This window comes from Diadema antillarum, unplaced genomic scaffold (genome assembly GCF_040938485.1).
Source record: "Diadema antillarum isolate AM-2024a unplaced genomic scaffold, OU_Dant_1.0 seq00001725_RagTag, whole genome shotgun sequence".
Lineage (NCBI taxonomy): Eukaryota > Metazoa > Echinodermata > Echinoidea > Diadematoida > Diadematidae > Diadema > Diadema antillarum.
The window spans coordinates 453429-476648 of NW_027272412.1; the positions used below are offsets into that span (position 1 = coordinate 453429).

Below are 23220 nucleotides of genomic sequence, written 5' to 3' on the forward strand. Positions count from 1 at the left end.
CTTGGCGTAATCTAAGTTTGTACAGATGCGGAGGATAGAAGAGAAGCACGTCAAAATCCGGATCGGTGCTGTGTCAGAAGGCGTCACTAGATTTGACTTGTGCTCAACAGTTACACTCCATTTTGTTGTATTATCAACAGCTAGGTGTCGGCAATCATATCAAACAGGGGTAAACAGATACAAAATACCAGGTTTTACCTGGTCGCGTGATAAACATTTTACCTGAACACGTATCTACGGCGTCTAAGTGTGTAGTATGATTAGTGCCAACATTTCCTGCATTTTGGGACCACACTGAGATCTACCGGATAATGTGAGTGCACGTGTGTGTTTTGTGAGTATATGTACAGAGAAAGTGTAGGTGTGTTTAGTTTCTTCTTTATGCATGATTGATGGGAATGTATCTGTATCTCTGTCTGTCTGTCTGTCTGTCTCCAATTATGTGTTGAGCAGATAGGATAAACATCTTTTCGTCGCTGTGAACGTTTTTCTTATTAATTCCAGTACAGCATCCTACGTCACCAATATATTTTACTTCATGTCTCTTTCTTTAAAAGAAAAAAGGCAGAACTGGACAGACAGATAAGACAAAATCTCTTGTATGTATCCTCTGCGATGGAAGTATTTATCATACCAATACATATTGCAGAAACATGCCTCGGAAATTTCCAACTGTTTCAGATTCGTTCAAGTGCTTCAAGAAAAGACGTATAAACATAAAAACATGACTACATATAATGTTCTATAAAGATTAGGTGTACCGATAATATGATGTGAGTTTTCAAGCATTTCACTTGTTTGTGAGATGGAATAAGACTTTCTCGTTGTAATTAGAAAATATCCACTCAAATGAATACAAAATAATTTGTGACATTTCTAGATATACAAAATATACTCATCTAATCTTTCGCAAATACAAATAAATACTTTTTAATCAATATGTGTGTAAACAGGTAAAATGAAAATAAATGACATAGATTGCGAATCAACCGCCGAATAACACAGTCTAAAACAGCTTGACCTTACAGTCTCAGCTTAAGTATTGAGAGAAAAAGATGTTTTCAAATCACCTACCTTGGAACGTGCACGGATTAACTTTCTGTTTCTGATGTTCTATGTGTTGGAAGTGGAAAAATGCTAGTCATTATTTCTCGCATTATAGTTGAGATTGAATACATCAATTATTTTCATACTCTATGCTTTTAATGTGGCCTCGTTTTGAAGTGTGACGAACAGAATACAGCAATATAATGATATGAGTTCCACTATTTTGTGACAAATATATATGGAAAGGAAAGGCAATGGAACAATGGCTTCTGCTCGAAAAATCAAAGCTTACAAAGTAACAGACTTGAAATTACTAGTCTAAATGCTGTGCAAAGTATGTTAAAACACATCAATATTACCGCGAATAAACATTTTAGCGATGAATACATATGGTTTGATTTGGGGCACCACTGTAAACAATCTCACGAGATAGACATAATAAAAATACATAAAATCCTGACGTTTGATAAATCTTTATAAATAGAGTAAGAATCAATGTGACATGTTTGTTTCAATGATAGCCATTGATCGCCGGACTATTAGTCTACTTCCATAAGAAGATCAGCTCTTTAATATAATGAAATGTAACAGAGATGGATACACTAATCACCTAACAAATAATCCAACACACATTTGTCACTGCACACGGATAGCGGGAAGTTAGGCGGTGTTCTCTCGTTGGTGGCAGCAAGCCAGAAATACTTTGCTCGTTGCTTACATTCTGCGTCGCCGTTGCATAGTGTGAGAAGCTCGGCTTTGTAAATTTCGTCGCATAGATTTGTGGGTATTCCATATGAGTGACTCTGTAAGAGAGACAAAACAGAAATCATCATAGGTTATACGCTACCATCTCACGTCCAGCTAAAATGTTCGTTATCCAAACTTTGGATCGCTTGCATTGCTGTGGCAGATCTTAAATTCACCACCAGTTATTAGTTATTTGATTAAAATCGGATAAGAATTAGAAGAATTATGAAAATGTGAAGAAAATGTAAATGAAAAACAATTGATTTGAATTTCCAAATACATCAGCCGGTGATTTATCACCTCATTATTTCCATAATCGTGGACAAGAAAAAATGACGAAAATTAAAATTTCTGCTATGGCGGTTACACTCATGCTGTAATTTCTGGCTAATTTACTTCAAAACACTGACCAGACTGGTCATATACATTAGGAATCGAGACTTATATTTCAACATTTTGTGAAGACTAGAGATATGGTAAACTGTGATATGCAAATTGACTGTTTGAGAACTTAGCAAAAAATTACAATTTCATAACTCCCCTAATTTTTATCAAATTTTGACCAATTGTTCAGATTTGTGTCTATTATTTTTTCCAAACTGATTACATAGAAATGGTTCGGAACTACCCTTTTATCGTTCTGTGCTTAACATTTTGAGTACAAGCAAGTTGTATGAATCGGTCTACACACAAAGTGCAACTTACACAAGTGTAGCAGAGCTGGTGTCGATTGCACGGACTGCTGAAAGCTTCCCTATACCCTCCAGACCCCAGCCCCCTGAAGCCATCGATAACACTGCAGTCGTCAAGGATGTAGTCGAGAACAGGACATAACTTTTCTTGAGCAACTGGAGAGAAAAAAAAGGGGGGAGGGGGAGATTAAAGGACGGAAAACAAATGTTAACGAGCAATGCATCAATCATCACAATCATCAATGGCCACTGAGAGAAATTAGATTATTGTTGATATTTGCAAGTACACTGACAAGCATGATGGATGATTTTATTATCGTTAGAGATGAAGTATCATTTCAATAATGATCCAATCACCGATTTGATGTTAGCTGGTAACGTTCTTGCGCTTTCACCAATTTCTGTTATGTCATGGTAACAGACCGTGCGATCTGAAAAGCAGTGTAATAATGTCATACATCGCCCAGCCATCTGAGTCATGGTTACAGCCATCGGAGGACTAACACGTATAGGGTGAAGTTCATGGAGTAAAATATTAACCAATGAGTGGATGTGTACAATTAGGAAAAGCGAGAAAAAAGGTGTGCTCACCAGCGGCGTTCGGCAGCTGTTTCACTGTTATTTGTTAATGGTTCATTTTCAAGGAAATTGTTGTGATTATCGCTCAGATTGGAGTTAATATCCTGTCAAAACAAAGTATTATCATCTTTAATGGACAGATTTTCGATTACATATAATTACAGCTGGCGGATATCATTCAGTATTCTACACTGATATTTGTTCAATGTCATGTGCTTTGCCGATGACCGGGCAAAGTTTGCAAGATGTGTTTTGCAACGTCGAGAATACTTTGACACCCATCATAATTCCTTATAAAATAAAAATGAATGCTACATGAATAATCCGTTTTGGTTGCCATATTGAATGCATACTGAGAATACAGTGTGTATATGTACTGGTCTTTTCCTGTTCAAATACATCATAGCTGACGGTACACAGCTATGTTTGCCTTTGGTTGACTTTCATGTTTATCTAAAAAAAAAAGATCTAAAGTAAAACAAAACTTCTTTGTTGTATTGATGTATTCTTTCGTCTTTGGTTATCTTACTCGATGACAGTAGATTATCATGAAAAACGGCAAAAGGACATTCTTGTGGTATTCAAAATTAATATGGTAATGAAGCTTTTCCCTGTTCATACGAATTTTCACTGAAAGTGTTGCCTGCATATGGAGAGAAAGGGAAAGTCAAGACAGCCTTTATCTGTGTTTAAAATATTTTGGGGTTTTTCCATGTTCGGGTTATTGCGATGTGTTTACTTCTACTGATACACATTATCCATGAATATAATGACTTAATCTTCGTTGTTCTTTCCCATATCCCACCCATAACATAATTAGCTATGTTGTAACTATTTAGATAGATAGAAAGATAGACAGACAGATAGATAGATGGATAGATAGGTAGATATATAGGTAGAGGGGATAGAGATAGATCGATCGATTGCTTGCTTGATTGAGTGGTTGATTGATTGATTGATACAGGTAGGTAGGTAGGTATGTAGGTAGAGAGAGGGAGACTGAGAGAAAGAATTAAAGAGAGAGATAAGCTGTATGTTTATTCATGTATTGTGTGATAAAGGCAATGAAAGAGGGAAGCGTTAAACCCAAGTAAAACAAGGCAAAGTAACAAGATGGTAATGGCTGCCTGAATGCAATGTCGTTTACCAAACATGACGTTCAAAGAGCTTCTCATCAGATGTTTACAAATGTCACCATTCATTATTGTCTGCCACTATGGCATTTCAGTTCACATTTTGATAGAAAGTCGTGTTATTCATTACCTTACAGAAGGATAGCTTGAACGTGAGTTCGTACTCACTTAGGCCTACTTTCAGGAACAAGCCCATAACCTTCATTCGATAAAAGAATAAAGATACAAGCACAAAACCATGTGATGAGTTCTTGAAAGTGACGTATTGAGGACCCTTATGAACTGATCTCAGAACACCTTGTTGCATTTTTCATTGACGAAATGTCACGACATTTATGTGTGTTTGTGTGTGTGTGTGTGTGTGTGTGTTTATTTTGGAGTTTGCTCCATACTTAATTCATACTTCCGGGCTTCATGCAAAAGAAATTCTTCTTTAGTAAGATTTTCCAGTGGCGATGCATAGCGAGTGCCTTTCCTTTTTTCCCTGCAGCCCTGAAGTACTGTATAACAGTAAACAATTTACCTGGGACGATTTCCGCGATGACATTCATGAGTTCCTCGTCCGTCATGCTTTCCTCTCCTTCGCTGACCATCGATTCCGACCCGTCCTCCGTTCCGTTGTCCACATCTTCCTCGCCAAGAATTTGTCCGACGACCTCCTCGGGTATCGAATTGGAGAGTTCATCCAGCGGTCGGTCGTTGAAGAATCCATCGGAAGAGCTAGTATCCTCCTTCCCCTCCTCTCCTTGACTCTCTTCCGACTCGACCGCCGAGAAATTTCCCTCTTCCTCATCCTCCTCCTGTCCCCCTTTGATCTTCTGGAGAATTTTTGAAGAGAGTTTGTCGACCTCGTCGAGGATGTCTTCCACGAGTTCGTCCAGCAGTTCGTCATCTGGAAGTAAGAAGCAATATGGTCGAGCACCACAGCTGATTTGAGTGCCCAGGGGTGTATCATCTCATTGGATCATTAGTTGTTTGAGGGTTGGAAATATATTACATCTGCGTCATTCACATTCTGTAATCAGTATAAGTTTCATTTTAATGTACTTTTCGAAAATTTTTATGTGGTTGTTGTCATTTATCATCAATATTTTTTTTATTACCAGCATGACCAGTATTATTACTTATATCGTTATATCAATTCTTATCACTATAGATTTTCTTGCTGCTAGCTTGTTCGTCATGTTATTGATGAGGCAGAAAAAAAATATTGGCAGTTGGAGAACAATAACGGAGTTCAAGTGATTGTACTTCTACTTTACACTATATCATTAACCCATCCCTCCGATATTATGAAATCTCATGAGCAACGAGTTTGAAAGACACAGCAGTAATTCTGAATACACGGTGGAATGTTTGCGGAGTACTTCCATTATCAATTTCATGGAAATTACAGTGTCATGTGGGGACGTTCCTCATGATAATAATGTTGAAATTCATGTCAGAATACCTTCTTCAATTGATTGTTCGTTCTCCGCCGAACTCCCCTCGTCAGCAATGGAAGATCTCGTATATGATTCTGACACAACACTCTGCCCTACGTCCATGGACTCGCCCAATTTCCTGCGGAGGGTATCTTCTACTATTCTGTAGATGACGTCTCTGAGAACACCTTTCTTGCTCTCCTCGGAAGAATTGCCTGCGGAGAACAATTTGTCGTTAAGATAGCACAAATACTCAGCTATTCTTTTTCATATGCATTTCGTGAGACACTTGACTACGCTAAATAAGAGTGTAGGAAGACACGGAGTAATAAGTCAAGTTTCCATGTATCCATATCTGGCGACTTGCAATCAGATTTGGAATGTAGTGTCACTAGAAGCAAAGGGTCGGGAAATGTCAGAGCCTGACAGTCAGTTATGTTTTCACTTTGATTGAAAAAAGGTATCTTGGCGTGTGACGAAATTATATCTACTATTTGTTTTTTTTTTCTGAATAAATGACCAAAGACTTTATTCCATCAACATTTTCCTCAGAATTTGAGTCAGTCGGGTAGACCTCACATACCAAAATGAATAGCTTGAGAAGAGATTATGTATGTATGTTTATGTATGTAAATGAAAGGAGAGAGAGAGAGAGTATATACATTATGTAACTCTTCCAAGAAAAGACAAGGCGACATTTATTACGCAGATAGCAACACGGAGAATCCTGAGAAAAACACAACAAAGAAATACAAGTTTAAACACTGAGTTCAGAGAACAAATGACCCAACGGACCAATTTTACCTCCTTCGCTAGCTTCAGAGTCATCACCCTGACGAAGGAAACTCGTCAGGTCCGAGGTGTCATCAAAATCTGGCATTGAGTCGCTCTCGCCGCCTTCCCCGAGTCCCTCCTGTAAGATCTTCTCGGCCTCGTCCAGCGCTTCTAGCCCGGCCTCGCTCAGCAGGAAGCTGTCCTCATCAACGCCCTCCTCGCCCTCGTCGGCGGAACTTTGTGATTGCCCACCCACGATATCATCAACACTTTCTACCGGTTCCGACGACGACGACTGACTCGCTAGTAAGGACACAATATCTTCTGGATCAAAGCCACCGGTCTCTACTTCCGACGAACTCACATCACTACTCGGTTCAAAAATAGCAGCTGGAGAGGAGAGGTGAAAACATATTTGGGGAGACTGTGAGCTTCCTCGTTTTTCCCCTCGTTAAAACATGATACGATATCGTTTGGACAACTATCGCAATCGTCTGTTCAGAACCAACAACATGTTTTCAGTTCAGAGTACTCTCACAAATAGATTTAAATCCTGTTTTTTCAGTTGCCTTGGAAACGCATTCTGAACCTCTCTTGTTTCCTGTAGTTGAATATCATCTGATTAATACGGCTTCATCAGCTGATGAGAAACGAACTAAATCGCAGAGAAGAGAAAAAGAATCTGGTTTAACTGTTTAATGAGAGGATTGGCTAGATTTCCGTTCATTTGGTTCTACTTTATATATGCTGATAGGCAAAATACTCAATCAGCTTTACCATGGTGAATAAAACTCTCCCTCTCCCTCTCTCCCTCACACACACACACACACACACACACACACACACACACACACACACACACACAAACACACACACACACGCGCACACTCTCTATGTAGGAAACGCTTTCACTTTCATGTTTGGACTATTATAAAGAACCTCGGCAGCTGAATTCTCAGGTGTAAACCAGATCCACTTTCATTGATGGTATATTTACGTCATCTATATTGATTTCATGATGGATTAACATTGAATTTAGGTTTTGAAGAGATCTGGTAATGAAACATGAAACTTCAATCTGAAGGTAAGCACACGTCCTTTGGGTGTGAACAGATGTAATTTGATTGTAATACTGTATCTGATGTTTTTCAATCTGTGATTTTGAATGGACCACCGAAGACATTCTAATCTCACACCTTCGTCACTATGCTAGCTACGCGGCTAATATTAGAGAAAGTCACCGCTGATAGTAAGTGTTTTATTACTAGATCATTATCTGATTATGAGAAGTAAAAGAAGGGAATAAGGGATGTCTGAAGTAAAGCTCAAAACCTGAGACTGGAAAAAAGTGGAAATGCTTGCATTTAGCTGCATAAACAATAACTATGTTACTATTATGATTCGTGTTTTTCTGTGGATAACAGGCATATTTTGTGCCCAGCTATACCAGTAATTATCAACCAACGTGTGAATACGTCTGATCTTGAGCTTTCTCTAAGCAAGTGACCTTTAAAAAATGTTTGCACGATGTTTACTTACAAACACAAAGGAGTAGACCTCTTCATAGTGAAATAGAAACGGGAAGATTATGCTGCAATGTGCTGTGCAATCTTATTGAATACCGTTATTTCTTTATCAAAGGTCTGAATTCCGCAAACAAAATAATGAATAGTTGAAAATAAGATGTTGCGTTTAGAACATGTTAAGGGTTGAACATTTATGATCATAGTATTAATATGATAACATCGAGTCCAAAGGCGGGTCGAAAATCACTAGTCATCAGGATTCAGACATAGGGTACGGTGGCAATGAGTGCAGATAATGAGCTATCAACCGCATGAACGACGCGAACTGTTCGCGTCTTCAATCAAAATGCACACACTCATCTGCCCATATGCACTGCAGCTGCTTATAACACGAGGATAGCAACATTATCATAACAGAGGCACGATGCTGTCTGGCGTCATTCCAACATTCATGCTTTCCAGGAATTCTCCTACTAGTAGTTTATGATTCTTTCCTTTATACCCAATCTTTGCGTCGAAAATAAATCAACAACATCTCGGCTTTCATGGCTATGATAAAGTCATACTGCTGCCTCCTGTAGTTACCCCTCTATATAATGCAATTATGATAATTTTGCTGTAGAGCGTGGCATATCGAGATTTTAAATTGTTTCCTGCTTCAGTGTGAATTTGGTGCGGTATCATGATAATAACAATCAATAATTCACAACACTTTGGTAGCGCATAAATGTCCCTGTGCGATCATCATACCCGCCTCACTTCCGTGGGGAGACAATTAGCAGACCTGATCCGGTGGTCTTCTAGTCATTAAATTGGTTAGGCTTGAGATATAGCGTCGACAACAAATTTTCTACAATTTCAAATTGGAAGTCTCTCAAACTGCAATTCGACATAACTCTAGAGATAACTTAGACCACTAAAGTAAAAACTTTTCCAAGTTTCGTTAAAATCAGACTTTGAATAAAAACGTTATGAATAGTAAAGTTTTGCGCAGTTTTACGGAATAGTAATATTGATCCCTCATTGGAATGCAAATTTGTTGTAGTGATGCTGTCATCAGCTCAAAAAATAATCAAACATTATAGTTTTGTGATCAAAACATTGTTAGAATGTTGTCTTTGTTTTGACAATTTAACAGTTGCAATCTTTTTCTCCTAAAAAGTCACCATTGCGGGTTATTGTCGTGAAATAATCAACATATACGACAAGTTTGTTCTTGCTGATTTTCATTAAAACGGGAAAGCAAACTTACCGAAGATTCGTGGGTTGATGAGTGAAAGTCTCCTGATGCTATGACATACCACCTTATCTAATGTATGCATGCAGAAAGATGTCGTTATTACTGATGCCACGATTTTGGATTAACAAACAAATGTCTATTTTTTTTTTTGCAATATATTAAGAGTCTGTTCTATGTCTGGTTTTAATGAAACCTTTCCCAACTTGCTCTTCTGATTTTAGTTTATTCGTCAAAAACCAAGTGAAAATGGCGTAGTTTTGGATATGAAACCGAGCTATCGCTCCCTTGATGTGTTTGAAAACCCAACTGACCATAGAGAAGTTTCCTTACCCAAGTCCTCGATGCCTTCTTTCTCCTCGACCCGCTCCTCCAACAGGCGCTCGATGTTCTCTTCCTCGTCCTCCTCCAACATTCTCTCAGCTATCACGTCTCCCAGGATTTTCTCGAACAGCTTCTTCTCCTTCTCTCCCTCGTAGTCGCGGAAGCTGTCTAGGACGGCCCTTGCGAAGACGACTTCGTTGGTCTCCAGGTCTTCGGCTCGAGGTGGAAACAGATCTTCCATATCCAAGTCGTCGTCCGCATCGCCCTCCTCCCATTTCATGGGGGCGTCCTGCATTTGTGAGATTTCGTTCAGGTCTTGGACAGGGTACGTTGGGTATTCCTCTGCTGGAACCCGGGGTATAGAGGTTCTTCATCTCCGCTCCGTTGCCTGTTCTTCGCGCGTTCATATCTGTCGAGGAAATCTAGCGCTCTGAGGAGCTCGGCATCTGACGCGAGATCGGGTGGCGAATTGTCGATGTCGTCGATGCCATATCGACCCGATGTTGGTCTCCGTAATTTTCTAGCATCTGTTGGGTGAGTGGAGAGGGCTACAGCAGACAGGAGTGTACAGAGCAGGGTGAGCCGACTGGCTGGGTATCCTCTATCCATAGTGTCTGGCTTTCAGCAAGGACAACCTGTACAGTAAGGTGACGAGGGAGGGGGGATGAGACGAGGCCTTTAATATTAGAACACTGTGCTTCTACCAAGTTCAATGATCTCAGCTCCCATCAGAATGCATAACACACAAACACGCACACATTTTGGGAATTGCACCTAAGCTCGATAAAACTCCATGTCATGTCGATCGATCGCGAGGCACTCACAGCACGTACCGAGATACCAACGAAGCCACTGTATTTTATCAGTGGCTGGCTGGCTGGGCACTCTGATTTATACGGCGTATTCAATCTAGACTAATGACCTGCACGATATGCGGCAGGATTTATGGTAAGTCCGCCAGCTGCCTGGCTGCCGCCACGCACCCGATGGCGGCTGATCACAGATCACCAATTAGGGCGTAGGGCGGGCTCTGAGAAATCCCAAGACGACCCTGAAATTCTCCATAGTAACACAGCATGACACACTAAGTACCATGCAGATAATTATCATGTAGCCATGCCTTAACACCGAACTTTCTGTGATGATAATTGTGTCTTGTTTCCTTGACTCATGCTGACTGTGGATATGACGTGATGTGAGATTCGAAATTCGAGGTTAGAGAGAAAAAGGATATTTTATGTCATCAAAATGGTTTCCCTGTCTACAGTCTGACTAATGAAGCACAGTGTGGAATAACAGAAGACTATAATCCTAGTATCGCAAGAACTGGCACAAAATGTTTCGTACAGCGAAGAAGATAGCAAAAGGTTGTTGGATTTCATGTAGTTTCATTCGATCAGGAGAAGCTGAATCTTTTCAAACACGAACATGAAACAGCAGTGGATCACACCAAATTCATCTTACCATTAATACAAGTGCGTCCAATGCTATTTCAAGTGATATAATTCAGTTCATAGGAAACTGTCTTGCAGAAGATGTTCCGCAACACGTAAAAGTGTTCAATTCACATCCATAATTGCACACACACACACACACACACACACACACACACACACATTGCATACATGCACTGTATGAACTTTCCAGTCATTAGTAATAAGAACTTTGCCAGCATCCTAATTTCATTACAATTACATTTCTTTCTTTTCTCTGTTTTCGTATGCAGCCATCAGCCACATTACGTGAGACGTAGAGCGCAGTGCGCCGTACAAGTATCTTCCTAGCATATACGTCAAAAATGTCATGCTGTGGTGACAAGCCACGGTGATGACGATAATTTACTCGATCATCCTCGTATAAACATGAAGCATTTTCATCATTCTACGAAAACGAGATATACAGTTGCCTCGTACTTATGATAATTCAAGGCATGTTTAGTACCACTCTTCCTCTCTGAATAATGTTTCCGAGGACGTGAAAGCCACTCTTTCATCATCATGTAGCAACAGCTCCTCTCTCACATTTTATCAAGATTGTCTTTTTCTCCTGCCTTGAGGTAGATATCAAGGATTACATCAGTCTTCTTCCGTTCATCCCTTTGGGATTTTTTTTTTCCCGGACTGTCAGTGTCAATCCTTCCCTCCCCCATACCTCAGCTGGTACCCTAGTTTGACCTTTGCTGGGATGATAATTCTCCGTTCTCCAATCGACTTCCTGTCACACCATCAGCCCTCTTGGGTGCCTTCAATTGGTACACACAACGATTATAGACAGTCCTCGGAGATACACAGTGTCATTCATTTAGAGAGGGCAAGCCAGGATGTGTGTGTGTGTGTGTGTGTGTGTTTGCTTAATCTTTTTTCCCCACAGTAATGTCTGTGGCCGCAGTATGTTTCGAATGCCAAATCTAGTAATATTATACACTGCTCTACATGAGGTGTGAAAGTTCTCTTCTTTAATCATATCAAACTACAACTGGCGTGAAGTATAAAAAACGACAGCTGTTTTTGTTCAGATTTAAAAAAAAATGCTTTTATTTCAGATCGATCTGAACTAAACAGTAGAATAAGTCAAAGCTTGTCGCACTTATTATTTGGACGATACCCAGATCGTGTTTATAAGTTACCACAAGGAGGCATATTGCATAACCTGATCCCAACATTATCACAACAGAAAAAAAACCCAGCGATGCCATTCCAGCTTAGTCTATGAATGTTTTTGATTTTCTGACAAGATGTACCTTTATGGACAGACGCAGTTGTTTACACAGACTGTGCTCATGAGATTTTGTACAAAACAGAAATACGTATTGCTTAAAGCTAGCGGTTACAGCAGACTTAATGACTTATAGGTATAACATATAATAAACACACACAAGCACTGTTTGTGTGCTGTGTTTGGGTATTAACACAAGCAAGGGAGTACATTGTAATAATATCCTGTTCGGAACTACCCTGCAAGTGAAAGCTACTAGTATAGCGATGAAACAACGCAGTTTTGCTGCGGCCGTCACACAGGGAAGGATTGTATAGCCAATATTAGGATTCTTTACGTTTTGATTGTAGCTAAAACAATGTCTGAAAGGTTTATTTAACAGTTGAAATAAAGAGGAAGAAGAAAGATTGAAGAAGAAAGATTATGTGTGTATGTGCGTGTGTGTGTGTGTGTGTGTGTGTGCGGCCAAAGAAAGAAGAGGGCACACCAAATTACGCAGTCGTAGAAACGACTTCAGCCAAGATGAGGTGAGTTGAGAAAGACAGCCAAGGAGGAAAATTAAATCTGGATTCCTCAGATCAAGGAGCTACATATAGCTGTAGCTCCATGATCTGATCTATAGGGCTGGCAGTCCCGTTGATCACGGAGTTACAACAGCTCCGTTGTATCTCCATGGTTATTTATCTTGTCCTCGTGATAGATGGGGATCGCTGTAACAGTTTCTTTTCCCCAAAATGCCTTCTCCCAAAAGAATCGTAAAGTTTTTATGATAGAGGCTGGACACTTAAAAGATGTTTCCTGAAAAGGCAGTCAACAACGATTGAAACGCGAGAAGTCGTATAAATGCCCAAACCGCATCCTCCTCTATACCTTGCTTCGTTGTTCTCCCTTTACTACGTGATGTTTACTGTGAATTTGCTATCTTAAAGCCAAGAAATGAAATATACGTGGTAGTATCATCGGAACTATTATCATTAGCCATGTTATCATTTCATATGACGCAATTTGACGCAACACCCGACTTCAATGTGAACAGCTTACTTTAAAACAACATGGGAAAAGCAAACCCAATGACCCCAACAGTGAGTGTAGGACTTAAAGAGGTAAATGGTGTGTGTTAAAAGCAAGCAAAGTGTTTTGTTTGAGTAACACTTCGAACAATTAACGCACCTAACCGCCATGATTATGTTCCCTTACTGCATTAAAAATACCTTGATTAAAGCGTAGCAGTTAAAATAAAAGCTATTCCTACACATCGTTTCAAGGAAACTGGTTAGTTTAATCAGGGTGTAAGTGATGTATGATATTTGAGAATTGTTTCAACATCGCAATTCTAGTATATAAAAAACCCAATAGTCGTAATGCTAATAAAAATGTTGCTTCCTGAGGTCAATTTGGATAAAGATACGAACAGTTTTTAAAAATCGCAGAAAAGTGATGATTTGTAATATTGTCATGATAATGATAATTTTGTGTCCTAAAGCTGCATCCAGTTGCAGAAAGGTGCAGTGAAGTGCAGCTAGTGAAGTGCAGCTTTAATACCCACAAATCACGATGCTGACATCGGAGTGGTCATTGCCCAGCTTAAGCGATGACGAAAATATCCTCGTACTTTAGTGTTTGTCTCTCACTAAGGAAAGATGGATCAATAACATGGTGTCGTAAATCATTCTAGAGCTGCTGAAAAAAACCCCACTGATTTCAACCTAGACGAATTACAATAAGAAGTACCAAGAATTATTGACTCACACCGCTCCAAACACATGTGTTGACACGTAGTATAGGCTATTTGTGAATCGTTCGTTCTCGCAAACCCAAATTTAAAGACTTGTCTTCTTTTGAGGTATTTCTGTCCACGTGCATTTCTGTATTATGCAAGCTGTCCGTAAATACTGAAGATCGTTGAAAATAAGCACAATGAGACAAATATGGCACGATCTGGCGAAAATAGGTTTGTATTTGGAGGAAAAATAAGATGTATATATATATATATATATATATATATATATATATATATATATATGTATATGTCGGCAATGGGGCTTATGTTTATAACACAAGTTCCTTGACATTTGAATGATAAATTCTCAATCACTTTCAGCCCAGATTATCTCACTTAGTTCCGTTGTTTACATAACACGCATGATAATATTGTGAAATGGCAAGAAAATGCTAGAAATGGATTACATAGAAGGAAAGGATGTTTATATGATCAGAAGCTGCTGGATATACATAAATAGTACAAGTTTGAATCTATATCTATACAGGAAAAGGTTTTCAACCATCACAATAAGGTAAGCAATATCTAGCACCTGAACCAAAGCACAGACATTTTCTTACGCACATGCGCAGAAGGAAATTCCCCGCGGGGCGTAACGCACGCAATTTTCAGCGGGCATGTTTACCCTATAGGTGGATATAGGTGTTGTCATAGCGGTATACTAATCAAGATCGTGGTCCTCTGCGGTATATTTCCTGTGATTTATGCCGTGGGGCCTTCGTCTCATGCAGGTCCCTATGCTTCGTTATGAATGCAGTGATACCTTTTTATCACCACAATCTACTACAATGGCACACTAACAGCAACAGCGGCAGTAGGGTATGGTAATGGCAGCTGGAAGAGCTTCGATATTAACTCAAGAGTATCCTTGGTTGATAAGACCATGATATTATTATGGATTGCTATCATCACGAATTCAAATTTTGTTATTGTTGTCATAACGTGTCACTTTGATAACATATACAACCTATGAATACAAGACCAGCGTTTATTCAACAGAGTCACGTCATTTCAACTACAGCCCTTCGATTTGTTGTTGCCTTTATGAGAAAATGAAATCGATCAACCAGCGAGAATATGTCGATGTAATATGAAAAAGCTTTACCTATTATAGACGAAGATGGAAGGATACATGTATAAAGTGTGCATTGTTCCTTTTTTTTTTCTCGCTATAATACCATTCGTGCATGTACTCTACATTGTGTTTAATGATCTGTCCCTCCCAGCTGGATGAAAGTCGAATTGACCGTTTTGTATCATTTGTTTTTTTCATGGAAATGAATTAACTATTGAATTTAACGTAATATTCTGAAATGCCTGTGAAGAGAACAAGCGGTTAGTACTTGATCTAAAACAGGTACAGTAATAATCCCAGTAATCGGAAGCAATTGTCTCCTTTCTTCATCAATGTTACGCCAAATCCCGTATTATGTGCAAGATGATTTCCAGCTTTAGGTAATTTTTTTGTTCTGCTTCCCTGCGTCATGAAAGATTAATGAACTGTGACAATGTCAAACACATGAGAGAACTAAAAGTGAGAGGAGCAGAGCTCTTTACACAGTGATAACGTATACATGAAATGAGAAAAAGTGCATGCTTACAAGAAGAATGCATGCTTGCAAAATTTGCATTGCACGTCTGTGAACTAGATACATGGTGCATCAAGTGAAAAGCTATCTACCTTAGATATGAAAATGTTAAACACCACTCGACCCTTGTACTTTCTGCGGGACATAAAACGGCCACTAATTCGATTTTTTTGTTGCTAACGTTTCTACCACGTCTACTCACCCAAGGCTTACCCTGTTCAATTCAATTGATATTTATTTACAAATTCCCCATAGATTTTATAGGAATTAACAATAGTATAAAGTTTCAGTTACCAGATTTTTAATAATGGCTTTCTTTCTCATATGAAATATTTTCACAATGTAAGTCAACTTCCTGGGCAACAACAACAACAACAAAACCCAATAAATACTAAATGTCTTGATATGCATGGAATTGCTTCAGTTTCTTCTTGGAAGTTTCAGAGGGTAAATTTCAGTTGCTTTGGTGAATTAGCATAATCATTACAACAACAAAACGTTACCAGGGACCAAGTCTATAGTTAAACCGTAAACGGATAAGTCATTTGGTTTGTGCTATATTGTCAATCTTCCAAAATGGCATGTTGATGGCAAACATTCTTTGCAAATGACAGCTAAATAATCGCTTTGGATGAACACTTACCACGTCTCAATGATGGAGTATTTTTACAGGTTTAAAAGCAAGAGTTTCTTATCACTTTAAGGGTAAAATCAATAATTTTAACGATGTCAAACTCAGTTTTTATACGTACTGTGTTATTGCACGAATGGTTGATGTGCAGACTCCGCTTTCAAGTCCTTTAAATAGTCAAAAATAGCTTTCATGATTTGATTACGATCCTTTCTTTCCGCAGTGTTATGGTAATTATGAATAGGTGAGCGGACTTAGCAACATTTATGACGTGAGCGTGTCTTCAACCTCGTCTTGCTTCAGGCGCCAATCGGCATTATCATTATTACCCAAAGTGTCAGAATGTAATGACCAATGTGACATAAGCGGTCACGTGACCATGTTCCATAACAAGCCTTCGAAAAGGTCATTCCCATATAGCACGGGTGGAATCTTAAATGGTTCCTTTTCAAAAATAAAAAAGCGACATCAATACTGCGCTGAAAATAAATCATTTCTCACTCACGAGATTTGAAACATTCATAACATGAATGTACATATAATCCACGTTTCCAAAAATTTATATTTTTTGGAATACATTTCACTTTTAAGGTAAAGAGAAATCATGATTTTTTTAAATGTCCAGCAACATTTCATTTAAACATGTTTTCATGAGTTGTTGTTGTTGTTGTTGTTGTTGTTGGTTTTGTTTTGTTTTGTTTTGTTTTTTTTTTTGGGGGGGGGGGGGCATGACTATGAGATAAAAGCCTTGTCATAAAAAGTGTAGAAATACAACTGTTCTGATGAAAACGAAGATAACACAACCCCCCCCCCCCGAAATCTGACTTTTGAACAGTAGGTATATTTTGTGATCCTTAAGTTTGAATGTCCATGAAATAACACCTGCCGTATACTTCACTAACCTCTATCAAATGTTCGAATCATACAGCACTCCCTGGATAACTATGTCCAGTTGAGTTTCTGCATCACATTTATGAATGAAGAAGAATCAACCAATCAATGAAATTCCGGTATATATGATTATCATCCCTATGAGGCTAGTGGATGTCGATGTTATGAGTAATCATTCCTCCGTGTTCCCATATAGCTGGAAAACGCAAAGACTTAAATCATTAAAAAAAATCTCAACGCAGAGAAAACAACACACAAGCAAACACATAAGAACACACGCCCGTCAATTTATTTGTTGAAAAAAAAATATTGTGTTTCTTTCTCTAGAAAGTCTAACATCCGGACTAAATGGACACTGCGAGTTCGAAGGACGAGAAAACATTACGCTGATGAAATTGCAAATGACAAATATTATCCTATCTACCCTATCTTACTGTCTTTGTCCTTTTTTCTAAGTGCCAGCAATGTATGTTTTCAAAGGATCGGAGGTCGCGCTGGTGGTGCTCATCCATAACATCATTAGTGTTTGTGTGAGAAAGAAACCTCATATAGCTGCTGTTGACTTATTGTTTGTGTGAGAAAGAAACCTCATAGCTGCTGTTGACTTATAGCAGAAGCGTATATTATGACCTTGGAATAGTGTTGACGAGTGTTTGTGTTTTTGTCACACTGCATTACTTCACAACATAGGCAGAGTTACATCCGTTCCTAGGCAGAGTTGAGCAGAGAAAAGAAAAGTTAATATGATTTTTATTTTTTTTTTGGGGGGGGGGGGGTTGAGGGGGTGGGGGTTGAGGGAGTGGGGGTGGGCAGTCTTCCAGAGGCATGGGAGGAGGTGGCGTGACAACTCAGATAGTCTGTGTTATCAACATTATATCACGTTTTTATTTATATAATATTGGATGGCCTTGAGATTAATACAAGGAAATATTGGACGAGCTATGCACAAATATTGGACGAGTCGAAGACGAGTCCAATATTTTGCTTAGCGAGTCCAATATTTCCTTGTATTAATCGAAAATAGGACATTCAATATCATCATTATTATCCTACAGAGGATTTTAGCAAAGAATGTTTTCACTTAGGCCTACCCTTTCTGTCTCCGACTCCGAGTGCTGTTCCTACTGTGTAGTGATCCTGACATGGGGTATGGTACATGCACACTCTTCAGTGCATAGTTAATCCACTTCAGTCTCTGATAAAACAGTGATCTATGTATCCAAGGTAGCCGTCATGTTACTGTTTAGTTAATTTAGACCAGAATTAGATGTATTTGTATCCGAGATCTGCGAAACAATTCACGTCACATCTATACCGTAGATCGTGAAAGATCGAATTAGGCTACTACTACCACAACTAGTCCTACTGTGCTGTATATAACGTATTGTACACACGTACGTACATGTACAGTAACTGTAATATGCATATCGCGCATGCAAATGCAAGCGCAGCGGCGGCGGCCGGCTACATTATATCGCGCGCGGGCTATCTAGCAGTAGCGCTGAGTATGCAGAGCTGCAGATCAATCGTCGCCTTGCGCCTGCATGCACAAAAAAAAAAAAAAAAAAAAAAAAAAAAAAAAAATGGAACTTGTTTTCATCAAACCTAAATTTAACTTCCTGTTATGAAAGTGATAGTTTGAAAAATTGTGTGAAAAACAATTTCAACTAATTGATATATGAAATTTGTTTGTATAAACACAGAATTTTAGAAGAAACTATATTCTAGTTAATTCGTGATTGACCAATCACAGACGTTTTTACTTCTTATTTCAGGTCATCTCGTATATATCTCAACCAATCACGGTGCAGTTTATAAAAACTTTGGGGAATCCCCCTCTTGCCGTCCAATATTTTAAATATTGGTCGCCTCGGCAAAAAATATTGGTCGAGTTCAACAAACTTTTTAAGTGGGTTGGAGGTTATGAGGTGCGTCGACAAAATAACACTTGTATTTGGGCTCTAAAAATCCTCTGTATGGATAATAATGTATTATATTGTTTCTGTTGCTTTCATACTGTCACAATGTTTGTGAGCATATGTGCTCATTGTTCAAGCAGGGCCTTCACGAATAACAGTGTTCAACCCACCGATGGAGCCATCCTGTGAAATATAGACAAATAAATGAATGAATAAATAAATTTCTGTATACATAAGTATTGCATAAAAATATTAGGACCATAACTGTCCTGTATGTTAACCAACTACCCAGCAGCACCGTGCGACATCCCAGCCCCCCCCCCCCACCCTTCCAACGGATCATACTTCAGAATTTTAACTCAGGCTGTCGTCAAATATTCTACCACAGTATATGTCAAGGAGCACATGGGAACGATATTTGCTTTGCTTTGATAGTGCAAAGCCCTGATTTGTGTATTATCCAAAGAACACCTGCAAATTGCACAGAAATGACAACAACAAACACACACGTGGCTATGGAATAATGTTTTGATCAATGCTTTCACTGAGATAATGGAGTGAGGTCAACGATATTCCAGCTCGGAAAGGTTCTCTAATCAACTTGTCTCTCGCCAGCACATAGTAGCAGCAGAGACCGAGGTCTTCTAGAGGCCATGCTGCATGTTATAAACGTGACCTTACTGCTTTGAACGTTTGTTGAACCCTCACGCTGGAAATTGCCATACACCGGGTATAGGGCTCCGCATGAGCAGTACGATGGCCTTGTCGCCACCTTGAATTCTTTCCAAAACAATAATAACCTACAGAAAAGATATATTATATCATCTAAAGATGAATTTTGGTTGAATTAGTGTGTGTGTGTGCTGTCATCATTGATTTCCAATCAATGTCGAAAATATTTTCAAGTGGAACTAATAAGACCCTGGTCTTATAGGCCTACCAAAGGCCTGCGCTAAGTTCAGTTGCGGCACGGTCCGGGCTCAACTATATGCACATGGTTTGTGTGTGTTTAATCCAAGAAATCGGATCGTGGCCGAGTTTGAATTTATTATTCCCGTTGTCGTAAGTGTGGTACATTAGAGAGAGAAAAATGTCATCATTTGTCCATAATGTACATCTGAAGCATACAGGTATATCTGTAACACGACTCTTACGAAGATCTTTTAAGTTTTTAAAGTTATTCAATTGCACCAGCTTCGTGCGAATGATCTTTATGTGGTCAAGTGCAAAGTTTAACTCCGAAATCGATTATTTCTTAAAATTCACAATCATCAACCATGCTTGTCTAAACCCCTCCCAAGACAAATGTGAAATTGTTTAGCAACATTCTAACATGTGAATCATGGAGAAACATTGCTATTAGGTCCCCTACTTATACAATGGTTTTCAGTTTCTTATTCAAAATCTAGTGAATCCTACTGTTTCTTTTTTTTGACATGTTTGTTAAAATTATACATCAGCAGTAGCGATCTTAGGGAGACAACAATTATAGAAAATTTAGATCTCAACCTTCACTGCTTTCAATGAGTACTCTCGTTCATATTTCATGTGAAAAATGTTTGATTTTTTCAAACTGACTTCTTTCATACAAGTGGAGAGATAAAATTCACTGAAACCAACTGAAACTGAAATACTGATATCGAGGACACCTTGAACGCACCCATTGACCGGAAACTACCGTCGCCAAATAAATTAATAGATTCATTATAAGGTACGACTGCTACACTTGCGAGGACTCACTGGGAGCTAAGTGATCCGAGTGAGAATTGCACTTGTCTACATCACGGTTACCCGACGACACAATAAGAGAGAGTGAGAGAGGGAGAGTGAAGATGGGGGTGTTGGGGGACAGGGGTCAGACTACCGACCTATTATGTAGGTCAGAGTGGCCCTGCTCTTTCATGGGAAGGTCGACACACTGGGCGCAGCAATTGGGAAAGAGAGGGGGAGGAGGGGGTAGGGGAAGGGAGGGAGAGATAAAGAGAGAATAATATATGATTAATAGAGACCTTTTTGTTTTGTTTTGTTTTGTTTTGTTTCGGGGTTTTTGTGAAAAGTTAACCATAAATGAAAAGGACATAATGCTGGGAGACAAGGAAATCAAAAGATATGATGGATAGACAAGCCTTAGTGTATTTACAAACAGAAAGACTATACAGACACAAGACTCATAATGAGCCCGCGCGCGCACACACACACAAACAAACAAACACACAAACATACACCGAGATGAGTGTGAAAAAGATGGATTGATGTCACTAATGTCGACAAATTGAATTATTGTATAATGCGACTGGTGACACGACATTTGCTCCTGAGAAAACGCCCCGGTCTTATATTCTCCAAGGATTTGGGATTAGGATTAAAGAGTTGCGTTGGGGTTTAATCTGATGTAAGGATTAGGGTTATAGGGTTATATTTGTGAGTGAATTTTTGCCCAGGGAGGTCTCACCTCCCTGGTGTGCCTTAGCGTACAGATATTTCATGGGAGCAATTGTCTCAGGAGCAAAGTCATGGAAACATTTTCAGTACAAAGCAAATTTAGTAATCAATCGAAAGACTTGGAATACACAAACTTTGTGCCGTATCATTTGTTTTCACTCTTATTCAACTAACTCTTGGAAGATACTACATAAATACTCATGACCGACTTCGACTTATACAACAGATGAAATTCATTTTGATAAACACACACAGACACAATCATTAATATAATGTAAAAGTGTAATATATTCAAACACAACGGGTCCGTTTCACGCCTTGACTGGTTTGCAGAATAGTTAATTGTCTCACTTTGTTATTTCGTTAAGCAATAGAGCAAATTATTAAATTATTGTACCGCAGACAGAAGTTGAAATTTTTTTACAAACTGAGCATCAAGGTTTTGACTAAAAAAGAGAGAGAGAGAGAGAAATGCGAGGTGGACAAGAGAATATAAGAGAAAACTCGAGAAGGGTAGAAGAGTGTATAAAGGATTGTTTATAGTGTAGGAGTGTTTATATATAGAGCGGATTTCCAACGTGTTGCCCAAGGAGTAAGATTTGATGGGCGAACTGCCGTGTTTGTGAACTTGTTTATTGCTTAAAAACAATGTCGGTGACACTAAATTCCTCTGCATATAAATCATACAGACCACAAACAGTGTTTTTTTTTTTCTGTACGAATAGTCCAAATAGGAAATGTATGGAGTAAAGATAACGATGACGTATGTCTGAGCGGTCTGACATGACTCTGATCAAGTGCAACCCATAAAAAAATGCACACTTATCAACATACACATACATACTGTGTGAATGATGTGTGACACTTTATGCGAGCTGGGCGCCTTTGAATGTTTCTACAGATAAATGATGCTATATAAATGCTGTTTCATCATCATCATCATCATTATCACACAGACAAGGACACACACACAGACACACACACAGACACAAACACAAACACACGCGCAAATAAAGTGTTCGTTCTTGACCATAAAAGGCATAACTTACCATTTGCAGATGAAACAAAAACCCAGCTGTAGTGCTTCAAAAATAGTTCTAAAATGTAAGTTAGGGATAGAAACGGCGAATGTAAAAATGTTTATCTTTATTAATGTTAAGTATTGTTTTAATATACAAAGTGTGAACAATATTTTGAATAAGATTGTTTCTAGAATAAACATTTATGATTTAATAATAAAACAGTCTTGTCTCCTTGTATTTTAGGATTTTTTTTTGCGAAATTTTATAAGGTAGGATGTTTTGTGATACAGCTGACACACACATATGTATCAAATGTGATAACTCGAACATTTTTTAAATCACTGCTCCCAATGGTAAGCAATACCTTTAAGATTTAATCAAACCCTCATGCTGAACATTTTGAGCATTGCTAAAAGACGAACAAACAAACGAACAAACAAACGGCGGTAAAAAAATGGCCTCACTAGCATGACTAGATAAATGGAGATTAAAAAAAAAATCAGTTCCTTACCCCTCAATACATGTACGAATAACAAACCATTCCAAACCAGCTGTCTGGCAATGTACTGTAGAAAGAAGTTACAAACGAATTTCAGTTGACAATGGAGCACGCATAGTTTAACCATGTAGAGAGGGTTTCTTTGCATTTTGTATTTATTTTATTCACCACTGATGGGCTGGATACTAGCCCTTGCAGCAAACTGCTATTTTTCGAAGTTGCTGTCTTTCTCACATTTTCCTGGTTATA

At 38.7% G+C, this 23220-nt stretch overlaps 1 pseudogene; it reads right to left on the bottom strand.

Moving 5' to 3' along the window:
• Positions 1 to 711: 711 nt before the first annotated feature.
• The window catches only part of LOC139711889 (uncharacterized), a 54463-nt pseudogene continuing 31954 nt past the window's right edge, over positions 712 to 23220 (bottom strand).